Here is a 15022-nt window from a genome sequence, read left to right as displayed (position 1 = left end):
TTTTCACATTTTTTCACATTATTTGGTTTTTTTTCATAAAGATTCGTTATGAGTATCGACTCCAATTTACCAGAAATGTAAAGTACAATATGTCACGAGAAAACAATCTCAGAATCAGCCAGATAGGTAAAAGCATCCCGAAGTTATTAATGAATAAAGTGACACAGGTCATATTCATAAAATTTGTCTCTGTCATTAAGGCCATTTCAGGCTCTGTCCTTAAGGGGTTAAATAACCTTGGTCTAGACCAGGGGTAGGAAAGCTTGGCTCTCCAGCTGTTGCAAAACTACAACTTCCTTCATGCCTGGACAACCAAATCTTTAGTTTTGCAACAGCTGGAGAGCCCATGTTCCCTGCCCCTGGCCTAGACAAAGAAGGAGAACATAGACAAATCCTTGCAGCATAGACTGGTAGTGACTTGCTTGTAATAGGAGGGAAAAATCTTGCTGAACTTGGCTTAGGGCTATGCAACAAAACTAGAAGCTGACTGAATAGTCTGACTAGCAGGAGCTGAGCTAGCAAACCTCCTTTTTTTATATAAACTAGGTCAAAATATGGCAATAGAAAGGAATTCTTTAGAGAATTTAAAGTGTCTCTGTTGTTATAACTTTCAAAATGTAAATCAACAGTAGATGTGATATAATGCAAGTTTGCAATTTACATTTATTATTTTTTTTAGTTATCATGGAAAACAAGGCACTTCCTGATTTCTGACTTTCTTTTTCTCAAAAAAAAACAGGAAACAGTCAGAAAATATGAAGTCCTGTGTTTCCCAGGCTATCTGAGCGCTCACAGAGAGAAGGAGGTCATGGGATTGACGGAAACATTGAACTGTGACTTTCTGTACTGGCCGGAATTCCTGTTTAGTCCCTTTTTTCTGCCTTCAGGAGACTGGACCTGGATTTCTGGTAAAGTTATAAGGACAGTGACACTTTAATTTATTTATTTTTTTCAATTTCACTGTGCAAATATTTTTTTCCCGGTTTCACAGTATATGATATGAAAAAATGTCTGTCAATGCAAAATACAATTTGCTCATTGAGTCTGTAGGTGAAAAAAATGCAAGCACTATGGCCTTTTAGGCTATGTTCACACTATGTAAAAGTATGGCCGTTGGTGCCGATGGCAACAACGGCCGTACTTTTACCGCGGTGGAACAATGCCTGTTGTTCTATGGGATCCCGGCCGGAGCGTACACACATCGTACACGCTCCGGCCGGGATCCCATACTCCACCGCAAACAACTGACATGTCAGTTTTCTGCCGCCGGAATTCAGTGAATTCTGGCCACAGAAAGACCTGTCAGTTCACTGTGCGCTATGGGAAGCTCTGATGCGGGCTACGCTGATGCGCCCGCATCAGAGCTCTGCGGCGGAAAGGATCATCCGGCTGAGATGATCCGGCCAGAGACCGACCGTTCTGTGACCCGGCCGGGGTCACGGAACGGCCGATCTTTTACGTAGTGTGAACATAGCCTTAAACTAGAAAAAACAAAGGAGGAAAAAATAAAAATGGAATAACGAAAATTAGCCAGGTCCTGACAGGGTTAAAGGAGTATTACTGAGAATTAATTCTTTTTCCATTTCTTTTATAAAGTTATATAACTTTATAGTATAACTTTATTAAAGAAAATGTATTTTTTTCTTAATGTTTTTATTGACTAACAGCAGTAAGGAGGGATGCGGCCCCTATGTTGCCACCAGTGGCTGTTTCAGGAATTATGGGCTTCAGAAGAAGCCTTGCTCCCATCACAGTTAGATATTGCTATTGCCACTAATAGTTATACTGAGCCTTCCCTAATGTCTATTCTGATGCGTGTTAGCAATAGAACAAACATTGCAAATGAGGAAGCTGTCAGCGTGAAGAGAAAATTATATGTAAGAAAATATTTTTTTTTCTCCAGAACTTTCCACCACCTATTGTAAATTTTTGCATACAACTGCTGAAGCCAGGCCCACTTTCTGCTAACCTGCACTTCTTATTGGATGAGGCACAAGTGTCTAAAATACATACAATATAGTGTATACCAGATTTGTTTTAAAGGGGAACTCCACGTATGGAAAACTTGTTTTGTATTAATAGTACATTAAAACTTATATACATGTGTCTATACAATGTATTACCATATCTGTACGATTCTGCCATACTGGTAGCTGATAGAAATCCAGGAAGTGAAAAAAAAGGCCTCTGTGCCAATCCACATTGTCTCCTGCTCCCTCTGCTTTCCCACCTTAGGAGGCAAATCTTCCATGCCTCTGTCTCACATTGTGTGTGTTTGCTGAGATCAGGCTAATGATGCAGACAGGGGGCAGGGCGCGATGTTCCAGGAGGCTTGGCTGGATCCCCCAATCCCCTGGTAATTCACCATCTTTCTCCAGCCAGAAGCAGGTGTAGCAAATTCGTTGATTGTGCAAAAATCTGCAGTAAAATTAGGGCTGTGTTCACACATGTTGGAGCTTCAGTGCAGTACTGCAGCGTATTCACAAAAATGAAGCAATAATACGATTAAATGATGCTAAACAGCAGAGAGGATCAGATGCAGCACTGCCAATCTCACCTGCACAAAAACAAGGCATAAACAGTATCTCCCATGTAAGATAATATTGGATAAAGTCCTTATTGTGGGGCTCAACTTCAAAGATTAAAGATGCTTGATCATAATATGTGCACATAAAACGAATTTTTTTTTTTCAATTAAATTCAAAAAGTTGTTTACTTTATTCCAATATCTGTGTTACAGGTAGAAAATACAGTGTGCTGTGTGGGTGAGACCACAATGAAATGATAAAATACTGCAAATAATTCAGTAACACAATGAAACTGCAATGTGTGAACACAGCCTAGATGTTCTGCAACAGTTTTGGGCGGGGAATGGGTAGGGATGAGGACTGTGATGAACAGCTGAGGGAAAGCATTGCATTCTGGAAACTGTAGTACTGTGTACAACTGCTCAACCCGGAAGTACACACACAATACAGAACAAAAAGAAACAAAACAAATGGATTTTTGATAGTTTCAAAACTGGGATAAATAGGTAAGCAAGGCTAAATGCTTCTGCAGACGTTTCATTTTTTTCCCCACTACCTGGAGTTCCCCTTTAATGCAAATTAAGCCAGAATTTGGAATAGTAAATCTGTATTGTGTCTTTTTATGATTAAAATTCTTTAATTTCATGACTTTTCTTACATAGTGTCCTTGTTTTTTTTTAGGGAACAGAAGTATTTTGTCAAATTTGATGCTAAACAGTATTTATCTTTTTAACAAACCTAGAAGTTTTTTATTCTTTTTGATAAAAAAAAATCTTACCTTTTTTTTTTTTTAAGTATTTTACTGTTTCATTATAATTGTAGATGCTCTTTCCATCTCAGAAGTACATTTTATTTCATGATCATTATGGGGCAATATAAAGCAAATTAATCATTACGCTTACTTGTTTACTTCTCCATTGTATAACCTTGAAGGTGATGGTATCTCATTGTCTTTGGCATTACTAATGTTATTTACTTTTCTTTTTTTCAGCACTCCAAACATCCCTGGATACACTGGCAGGGTTCATTGGATAGCTATCCACCCAGCAAATTCTAATCTTCCATCTCCCCCTTCATCTGCAGACACAAAAATGAATGACTACGTGTGCGTTGCATTTATGAAAGAGTTTTTATAAGCTCTAATGTTAACCCTCTGTAGTGCTGCTTAAAATTTTGCTTGTAGCTTTACATTAAGAACCTCTCTAAACTATTGATTACTGTTTACTACTTTTTTCTACAGTACGTGTAAAAGGAACACAACTGCATACAGATTGAGGCTGCGTTCACACTACGTATATTTCAGTCAGTATTGCAACCAAAACCAGGAGTGGATTGAAAACACAGAAAGGCTCTGTTCACACAATGTTGAAATTGAGTGGATGGCCGCCATATAACAGTAAATAACTGCCATTATTTCAAAATAACAGCCGTTGTTTTAAAATAACAGCAAATATTTGCCATTAAATGGCGGCCATCCACTCAATTTCAACATTGTGTGAACAGAGCCTTTCTGTGTTTTTAATCCACTCCTGGTTTTGGTTGCAATATGAGGACCACAATACTGACTGAAATATACGTAGTGTGAACCCAGCCTTAGGTCTGTAAAGATTATTTACATAGCATTTTCACTAACAGCGTGCAATCTTGAAGTTATATGGTTCCCAGTTTTGTTACAGTGTAACTGTCATTTAAACCATTCACCTTATCTACTAATTATCTGACAAAGTTGTCTACATTACGAAGGAGCGAAGTGATGACAGGTTAGCTGTATCCATTATAATGTACGGAGGAGGGAGGGGCCAAGGGGGCATGAGTGAGCAGGAAGAGGAAACAAACAGCTGTGTACTTTGAAGATTGTCTGGGCACATAAAACACTGGATTCACAGGTCAGACTGCTCAGTGCTGGTCTGGGAACTTGGTGAGGTAAGTTTGCAAGATGTTGTGCTATGGTGATGGAAAGAATATTTTTTCTGTCTCAAACGGGAAAAAATCAGATCCGAGATCCTATTCCAGTGTGTACCTGTCACACAAAAGTAGATAATTATATGAATGAATTAGGGATGGCTCTTAAAGGGGTAGTGCGGCGCTAAACAATTATTCACTAAATAACACACATTACAAAGTTATACAACTTTGTAATGTATGTTATGTTAGTGATTGGCCCCCCACCCATGCTACCCGTGTTTCCCCCCACCCAAGGTAGACCCGGAAGTGTAGTGCTCTATACTTACCTGATCCGTGTCGACCCCCGTCCGCCATCTTGTGACAATGATGTAATCTTTGGGCGGCCGGCCGAACCGCTCCGACCTTCCCTCGTGCCGGCCGGCCAGCACGAGGCACGGTCGGAGCGGTTTAGCCGCCCGCCCGAAGATTACATCATTGTCGCAAGATGGCGGACGGGGTCGACACGGATCAGGTGAGTATAGAGCACTACACTTTTGGGTCTACCTTGGGTGGGGGGAAACACAGGGAAGGGGGCCATTCACTAACATAACATACATTAAAAAGTTGTATAACTTTGTAATGTGTGTTATTTAGTGAATAATTGTTTAGCGCCGCACTACCCCTTTAAGGTATCTGAAGTATACTATTTATAGTATGGCATCAATTTTATAGATCAGCCATGCATTTATTACTAAGGATTATTACTATGGATGGGGGGGTGCATAGCTGGGGACATTATTACTATATGGGGGGCAAAGCAGGGGACATTATAATTATTATATGGGGGGGGTCATAGAAGGTGATATTATTACATACAGGGGCAACCCACATACTTACTCACTTTACTGTGCATGACACCAAAGCCGAATTACTACTTTATGGGACCATATTGGTAGTTAAAAGGAAAGTTAAAGGAAGTAAAAGGAAAAGTCCAGAGCCTAAGATGTTTCTCTGGCAGGTTCTGAAGAGATGAATTGTAGCTACAAGAAATCACACACACACACACCTGCCTCACCGCTGTCCCCAAGTACCAATCTGGCCCTCGATAACCAATTAAATTTCTCATGTGGCCATTGAAAAAATTAATTGCCCACTCCTGCTCTATACTGTTCTGCTCCTGGTTGCTATCAGAGATCGAACCGATCGGTCGAATCAGCTAATTAACCATTGTCAAAACAGCAAAACCCTTTCTGATCTCGCACAGTAAACAGCATAGGTGCGAAAAAACACAAAAGTGCAAAATTGCTGATTTTTTGTAACATAACAGCCAGGAAAATGTAACTAAAACTTGATAAAAAAAATTTGCATATACAAGCAAGCTACCAATAAAAAGTACAGATCATGGCGCAAAAAATGTGTCAAACAGCCATTTTGACCAAAAAAATAAAATTGTTAAAAGGATCATAATAGAGCAATTTTAACCCCTTAAGGACCGGGGCAATTTTGGTTTTTGCGTTTTCGTTTTTTCTTCCTTGTGCATAAAAGGCCATAGCAGTTGCATTTTTTCACCTAGAAACCCACATGAGCCCTTATTTTTTGCGCCACTAATTGTACTTTGCAATGACAGGCTGAATTTTTGCATAAAGTACACTGCAAAAGCAGGAGAAAATTCAATGTGTGGTGAAATTGAAAAAACCCCCCACATTTTGTGTTTTTAGTGGATATGTGTTTTTACGCCGTTCGCCCTGGGGTAAAACTGACTTGTTATATATGTTCCACAAGTTGTTACAATTAAAACAATATATAACTTGTATAACTTTTCTTGTATCTGATGGCCTGTAAAAAATTAAAACTATTGTTTACAAATATACGTTCCTTAAAATCGCTCCATTCCCAGGCTTATAGCACTTTTATCCTTTGGTCTATGGGGCTGAGTGAGGTGTCATTTTTTGCGCCATGATGTGTTCTTTCTATCGGTACCTTGATTGCGCATATACGACTTTTTGATCGCTTTTTATTAACATTTTTCTGGATTTGGTGTGACCAAAAATGTGCAATTTAGCACTTTGGGTTTTTTGGCGCTTACGCAGTTTACCGTGCGAGATCAGTAATGTGATTAATTAATAGTTCCGATTACGCACGCGGCGATACCAAACATGTTTGTTTATTTATTTATTTATTTACTTTTATTAATAACCTGGGAAAAGGGGGGTGATTCTGACTTTTATTAGGGGAGGGGGCTTTTTATTGACAACAACACTTTTTTTTGAACTTTTACACCTATACTAGAAGCCCCCCTAGGGGACTTCTAGTATAAGTGCTTTGATCTCTCATAGCGATCTCTGCAGCATAGATATGCTGCAGAGATCCATAAGATAGGCACTCGTTTACTTCCGGCTGTTGCAGCCGGAAGTAACCGAGTGCCGAGCCGGGGACGGCGCCATCTTGGAGCAGTCCCCTGCCGGCTTCAGAAACGGAGTTCGCTCCTCCGGGACAACGTCCCGAAGGAGCGATCTCCCCACTAGACACCAGGGATGACGCTGCAAACGGTAATCGGATGCAGCTGTCAACTTTGACAGCTGCATCCGATTACTGTATTAGCGGGCGCGGCAATCGAACCGTGCCCTCTAATACCTGCGGTCCCAGGCTACAAGCGACACCCAGGACCGCCGCGGTTCAGAGCGCGGCCGCCGCCGTGTTAAACATATTGGGGCAGGTTTAAGGGTGTAAAATATAGACTGGTGTAAACTGCCCACAAAAACCAATCACAGCTCAGCTTTTAACTCTGGTAAAATGAAAAATGAACTGTGATTGGTTGCTATGAGCAGTTTACACTTGTATATATTTTACACCGTTTGATAAATCTGGGCCATTTAGTTAAAGGAAAATATAATGGAGTAAAAGTTATATACATTGCCTATTGTAATCCTACTGACCTGAGAAACATGGGTTACATGTCAGTTTTACCACAGGTTGAATGGTGTAAAGATGTCCGCATTAATGGATGGCCACAGGCTGCAAAACTAAAACTCCCATCATGACTGTCAGCATGGCATAATGGGGATTGTAGTTCTGCCACCTGGATGGCCACAAGCTGCAAAGCTACAACTCCCACCATAAACTGTTAGCAGGACATGGTGGGGGTTGTAGTTCTAGGGGATAGTCTCACCCATCTTGGTTCCTGATCTGGTCTCGTCTGGTCAGGTCTGGCAACTGTATATGGGGGGGGGATAGTTCTAATATTGATCACAGCTTGGTTCAGGGTGGGGGCCATGGTATCCCTGCTGAGGCAGGATAATTGGAATGCAGTGTTAGGGTCCATTCACACTACGAAATTTGAGACAAATTTCAAGTGGAGTCCGCGCCGCTTGGTGTTCCGCCTGTCCCAATCATTTAATATAATGTCACGCGTCCTCCGTCATACACCCAAAAATTGACATGTCCACTTGAAATTCTGCTCAAATTCCGTAGTGTTAACAAACCCTTATAATGGGGGCAATCTCACTGGGCGTGTGGGCCTTATCAGGCTAAGGAATTAAAATTAGAATCCAATAAAACCAAATCAGTACCATATTGATTAATTGACAGATTGAAAACTTAACAGAAAGTTTCAAGTGAACAGGTTTGTGGAAAATTTTTTGCATGCATTAGAGGTTGTTACAGGATTTGCTGAAAATTTTGCCATTGCATCTATGCCAAAATCCGAATCGAATTTGACTTTTGTTAACATAGCCTAAGAACCCCAGAATTTCATCCTCAGACCTACAAGTACCATTAATTAGGGTATTTCAAGGAACAATAGTATGCCAATAAAAGGAAGCTGCTCATATTAGATCTACATGGTAGTTATGTCAGAATGAAACCCAAGGGGGGGACATTCATGAAGTCCAAAGTTTTTTACGCCGGGCTTACAAATGTCCCCGCAGCTTAGGGGATTTATGTAGAGGCACATTGCGTGTCCATAAATCCCTGGCGTAGGTTTCAGTATCATTTTCAGCATGCAAAGGCCGCGCCCCCACTGCGTGCAGCCGCACCCTCATAACGCCCCCTTTCCGCCACACTGGTGAAGGTGGCGCAGATGGGGCAGATGCAAAAAAATATTTGCAAAAATACCATTTGCGAATATTTTTACGCCGATCTGCCCCATCTGCACCTAAAAAAGGCATTAAAGACTTTTCATGCATGTCCCCCATGGTGTCTAAAGAAAACCGCCAGACAAGACTTCTGACACAATGGGGCTAATTTACTAAAGTGTTCTTGGCGGCAAATTGTCAATTCTTTGTCCACTTTTAGTGGTCCGACACATTTACTAGGTGTGTGACACAATTTGTCCACAAACCAGACAAACCATTTTTGGCCAAAAACCCACCAAGCGGGTGTGCCCAGGGCCGTATTTACCATTAGGCACCCATGGTCCGGTGCCTAGGGCAGCACCTTGCAGGGGGGCAGCACCAGGGAGCAGGGGGAAAAAACTACTTTTTTTTTGTTTTTTAATTTTTTTAGTCTCCCACCTCCTGGTCAGACTTGCCAATAAATCTGGTGACTTTTTGAGGATGGAGGTATGATCAGGTCTGGTGTGGCGGTGGCGCCTGGAGCTATTACGTATCAATTTACCAATCCTGTGGTGAGAATTCCTTTAGACAATATGCAGACGGCTCTAATCATTCATTTAATGTGGAAATTTATGTTTTAAGCAGTTAAAAACTATGAAAATACAATTCAGACAATATTTCTACATGTAGAGAAATGCATGTGGTCGAAATCACTCTCCCCGTCGCTCCCCAAAATGGGCCGTCTTCAGATATAGTGCCTAGGGCAGCAGCAGCTGTTAAAGGGGTTGTCCGGCGAAAAAAAATTATTCACAGAATAACACACATTACAAAGTTATACAACTTTGTAATGTATGTTATGTCTGTGAATGGCCCCCTTCCCCGTGTTTCCCCCCACCCACGCTAGACCCGGAAGTGTGGTGCATTATACTCACCGCATGTCGTGTCGTCCACGGTCTCCGATCGTCAGCAGTGACGTCTTCTTCGGGAGCTTGGCGGATCTTCCCGAGTGCCGGCCACCCTCTGCAGCGTCATCCGAAGCTCAGCCGCGATTGGCTGAGCATAACTGTGCTCAGCCAATCGCGGCTGAGCGGCTGATGACGCGGCCACGTCATCAGCTGCTCAGCCGCGATTGGCTGATCACAGTTATGCTCAGCCAATCGCGGCTGAGCTTCGGATGACGGTGCAGAGGGCGGCCGGCACTCGGGAAGATCCGCCAAGCTCCCGAAGAAGACGTCACTGCTGACGATCGGAGACCGTGGTCGGCACGCGACAGGTAATGTATAGCGCACCACACTTCCGGTTACACGGGTGGGGGTGGTGGGACACGGGGAAGGGGGCCATTCACAGACATAACATACATTACAAAGTTGTATAACTTTGTAATGTGTGTTATTCTGTGAATAATTTTTTTTCGCTGGACAACCCCTTTAATACGGCCCTGGGTGTGCCGTTGGTTTGTCATGGTTGTGTCTTTTAAAACCCACCGCAAACCAACAGATTTATTACTCAAAAAGTTATTTTTTGACGGGTTTTCTATCCTAAAAACCAGCAACTTCTAGGGAGGCGGGATGGTTGTGTTTTAGTTTTGCTCTCTGAGGGTGGGTGCCACATTGGTGCAAAAAGCCAGACACAAACGACATAATAGCTTAAAATTGGTGCATTGTTAGTAAATGAGGCCCAAAGGGGAAAACCAAAGACAGCATTTTACTAGAGGGACCTGATACCAAATGTAAAGCCCATCTGTAAAAATGCTATGATATAAATCAACTCTATTGTATTCGGGCCTTAAAAATATTTCTTTGTATCAGGGAGTGCTCATGGAGACCATATATGACCGAAACCCAGGGCCGGCGTCAGCACGTGGCGTACTCGGGCAAGTGCCGGGGCCCACAGCCTCTCAAGGGGCCCCCCGGCACTTGCCCGAGCAATGAGCCACTGGATATCGCCAGCAATGGGGCCCGCCGCATCCCCCGTACTCACTGTCGTGCCGACAGTGAGTACGGGGGATGCGGCGGGCCGCGTTGCTGGCGACATCCGGGGGGTGTGGCGTTGCTGGGCGGATGCGACGTCCTCAATGACGTCCTGGGCTGGGCCTTCCTCCGCAGCGCTTCAGGACGTGATCCCCTCAGCAGGCGCAGAGCGATGACGTCATCGCGCCTGCTAGCGGATCCGTCCCTGCTAGCAGAAGGGAGAAGCCAGGAAGAAGAGGACCGTCCCTTGGATTAGGTGAGTATGATTTTTTGTTTTGTGTTAAGGCAGAGCAGGGGGCATCTACTATGGGACAGGGTAGGGGTCATCTACTATGGGACAGGGTAGGGGTCATCTACTATGGGACAGGGTAGGGGTCATCTACTATGGGACAGGGCAGGGGTCATTTACTATGGGACAGGGCAGGGGTCATCTACTATGGGACAGGGCAGGGGTCATCTACTATGGGACAGGGCAGGGGACATCTACTATGGGACAGGGCAGGGGTCATCTACTATGGGACAGGGCAGGGGGAATCTACTATGGGACAGGGCAGGGGTCATTTACTATGGGGCAGGGCAGGGGAAATCTACTATGGGACAGGGCAGGGGTCATCTACTATGGGACAGGGCAGGGGACATCTACTATGGGACAGGGCAGGGGTCATCTACTATGGGACAGGGCAGGGGGAATCTACTATGGGACAGGGTAGGAGTCATCTACTATGGGACAGGGCAGGGGTCATCTACTATGGGGCAGGGCAGGGGACATCTACTATGGGACAGGGCAGGGGTCATTTACTATGGGGCAGAGCAGGGGGCATTACTATGGGGACAGAGGGCATTATTACTATATGGGGGCACAGCATGGGGACACAAACCTTCTTACTTTACTGCACATGACACCAAGCAGCGGAGTTACTAATGTATAGGAGCCTATGGGTGGGGAAAAGGGAAGGAAGTTGCTGGAAATGTGCGGAGCCTAAGATGTTTGTCTCACAGGTTCTGAAGAGAAGAATTGTAGCTGGAAGAAATCATCATGGTGGTCTGGGCCGGATGGCGAGGAAACAGAGAGCGATCGCATCAGATCAAAGAAGACGTCACCTGTGAGTTACCGAATTATGTTTGTTGTTTTTTTTGTTATTTTGTCAAACTTTATTTGGTAGGTGTGCCCCGAGGTGAAAAAGGTAATCAGCAGTGTAGTATATACTTTTTATCCTTCTGTATGAGTGTGTATATATCTCTCCATTCTGTGTAGGTATACAGCAGTGTATTATATACTTATTATCCTCCTACTGTATGAGTGTGTGTATATATGTGCTCGAGAGATAGATATATACACACTCAAACAGGAGGGGGGGTAATAAGTATATAACACAGCTGATCCCCTACACAGAATCAAGAGCTAGAGACCCTCTAACAATGATGCCATATAATTTGCTATTCAAAGGGGCCCGCCGAGGCTCTCTCGACCAAGGGCCCACAAAAACCTGGAGCCGGCCCTGCCGAAACCAACCAACTTTTAAAAGACTGAAACATAGTCAAAAGCAGATACCGCAGCATGACAGTAGCCCTACACATAATATGAAAATCATCACCATAAAACTATCCTGATCGTCCATTGATCAGAAGACCATCATTGCTGCCTCCTGATGTGTTCAGACATAAATGCATAACATAATTCTGAAAATTACAATACACTGCTCTATGTTTGTTAACGCCACGTTCATTATGACCCGAGCTCTAAAGATATAACATTATTTAGACCAATCGATCAACCCTGTAAAAAATTTTTTTAAAAAGCTCCAGAGTTGCTGTATTTTGTCAATCTGCCTACAAAAAAAACTGAAAAAAGCAATCAAAAAGTCAAAGTGGAAAGTGGGGACAGTTTTTGTGTTTTTTTTTTTTTTTTTTAAAGGAAAATAGTTTCTATTATGCCAAAGTAGTAATACCTTAAAAAGAAAAAAAATAACTTACTGGTATGTTTCAATGCTGACAATAAAGTAATTTTCTTACCTTCCTCCTCGGTTCTGTTTCTGTCAAATCTTCTGTTTTATTAATATATAAATTAGGTAGTTTTGTATACTGGGGCACAGCCCTCGGTGCACAGATTCAGCCTGCCTACTGCCTCCTCATGAATATTGAGGCAGAGCTTTGCAGTTACGTCACTCCTGGACACTCATTACTACAAAGCACAGGATAACAATTCATGAGAAGGGGGTACTATGGCCCCCTAGTGCACCAAACCAAGAAGATATAACAAAAACAGAGTTGGGGATAAAAGTAATAAAGCTTACTTCATTCTCAGTGTTCCATGCTCTATGGAACTCTTCTAACCAGCTGTTATTTTCCCTTTAACCCCTTTGCGTCCCATGGCGCACCTGGTATGTCATGGCAGCGCGAAGGGAGTTCAGAGCGGATCTCCTCCCTGCATCGCAATGATGCTGATCCCGGCTCGGCAATACATTGCTCTGATTTGCAGCAGGCCAGAGCAATGTATCCCCGATCTGACTGATCATTGCTGTGTATATACAAGTCCCCCTGGGGGACTTCTATTTAAAGTAAAAGATAAAGTAAAAAATGTTTTTTTTTTAATAATAAATAATCCCCTCAAATCACCCCCCTTTTCCCATTTTATAAATATAAACAATTATACAAACAAATTTGGCATTGCCGCGTGCGTATTCGCACAAACTATTAAATTATCTGATCTCGCGCGGTAAACGGCATAAGGGCAAAAAAATTCCAAAGTGCAAAAATGCACATTTTTCTTTGCATTAATTCCAGAAAAAATGTAATAAAAAGTGATCAAAAAGTTGCATATACGCAAACAAGGTATCCAATAAGAAAGTACAGGTCAAGGCGCATAAAATGACACCTCACAGAGCTCCATAGACCAAAAAATAAAAGCGTAATAAGGATGGGAATAGAGCGATTTTAAACACATTTAGTTTTTTTAAAAAGGTTTTCATTTTTTTTAAAAGCCATCAAATAAAATAAAAGTCATACAAGTTAAATATCGTTGTAATCGTACTGATGTGAGGAACATAGATAATATGTCACTTTTACAATAGGGCTAATGGCGTAAACACAAAACTCCCTGAAATTAAAACAAATTTTTTTTTTAGTGTCACAAAAAATAAGGGGTCATGTGGGTCTCTAGGTAAAAAAAATACAAGTGCTATGGCCTTTTAAAAAAAAAAAGTGTAGAAAGCAAAAGTGCAAAAACATTTCCTAAACATTTAGGAAATCCATTAGATGCCCCCAATTGGTAGTTTCTGTAAACATTGAGCTTGTAGATAGCAGATAAATAAGCTGAAAAAGCTATATCCCAAAGATCCCCCAACATAAAGAGTTGCATATTTTGGTACATGCTACCAGCCTTTCAGGTAACATTCCATATAGTTAATACCTAATTTGTCAATGTCCACTCTATGGTATAAAACTTCTAAATTAATCACAAAATTATGTGCACTAAAGTGACTTCTACCTTAGTTTACCTTAGATCAAATACAAACACACAATATTGAGTTTCAGTAGCAAATAAATCTTTATCATATAGCATATAAAATACCCCCAGACAAAGATTGCGAAAGGCACGTCGGGTGGTGGCGTCCCGGAGGAGTGCGATTGTCATTGACTCATAGGTAATATGTCTATCCTGTCCCAAACCTTTGCAGGGTAATAGAGATTGAAGGGCGAAATGTGGTCCAGCTATATCAGTGGAAAGTGATGTGAAGTATGTAATTATTTGCATATAGCACTTTATACTTTGAGACTCCCAGGTAGCTTTTATTTTTTGCACTTGCACTTTATTCTATTTTGATATAGACCACGTAATGATATGTGTGGTATGATGCCCTAATTTATGCAGCTTTTGTGAGGTGGGCAGATAATATAGTATTTTGTACTTGTATATACCCTCCGGGATTGCCACTATCTTTTAAATGCATGGTTTTCCCTTTTTTTAATAAATTGTAGGAAGGTTATGGGTTGATGTTGTTATACCATGTGTTTGTTGCTGACCAGTAGGAGGTGCTTTCTCTCTCTCTACCTATTCTGACTCTCTACACGCACTAACCCCCTGTAGGAGGAGTACTATGCAGTGCTAAGCACACAAAAGGAAGAGAAGTAACCAAGGAACACCCTGACCTACGCCAGGAAAACGTCTAGAAAGAGCATTGCAGTATCCTGACCAAGAGAGGAACTAGCCTTGAAAAGACAAAGCAGCCAGTACAGAATGCCTATGTATCCTATCGCGCAGTGCAGGTAACTGGGAAACCTCGGACACCTAGCTACAGCCAGATAACCATGGCTGGGGCTTGTGCTACCCTATTTGGATGGGTTCTACGATACCAGGGGGCAGAAGGTGGTCAGACACAGTCTAAACACAAGTACAAGTAACACTTCACTATTGAAGCCATATCTACTAAAGGTTCCGGCAAAGTACATAGCTACACAGGGTTAGGGCTCCTCTGGCAAACTCTTCTTTTTTTCTCTAAATTCTATTTTACAAGCACCACTACAACTACCTCTCTTACCTCTCTCAAGCACCTCCTGCAAGCACAAAGGTGAAGCACTCTAGAGTACC

At 42.3% G+C, this 15022-nt stretch overlaps 1 long non-coding RNA gene across 1 annotated transcript; it reads left to right on the top strand.

Annotated features, from left to right (window-relative positions):
• Positions 1 to 738: 738 nt before the first annotated feature.
• On the top strand, positions 739 to 14609 carry LOC138784706 (uncharacterized). Its single transcript, XR_011361912.1, has 3 exons — positions 739 to 908; positions 3520 to 3633; positions 14522 to 14609. It is a non-coding gene; the product is annotated as an uncharacterized lncRNA (long non-coding RNA).
• The last annotated feature ends 413 nt before the right edge of the window (positions 14610 to 15022 follow it).

The sequence above is a fragment of the Dendropsophus ebraccatus genome, chromosome 2 (assembly GCF_027789765.1).
Source record: "Dendropsophus ebraccatus isolate aDenEbr1 chromosome 2, aDenEbr1.pat, whole genome shotgun sequence".
In the NCBI taxonomy this organism is placed as follows: Eukaryota; Metazoa; Chordata; class Amphibia; order Anura; family Hylidae; genus Dendropsophus; species Dendropsophus ebraccatus.
This window is presented reverse-complemented; position numbering and strand designations above follow the sequence as displayed.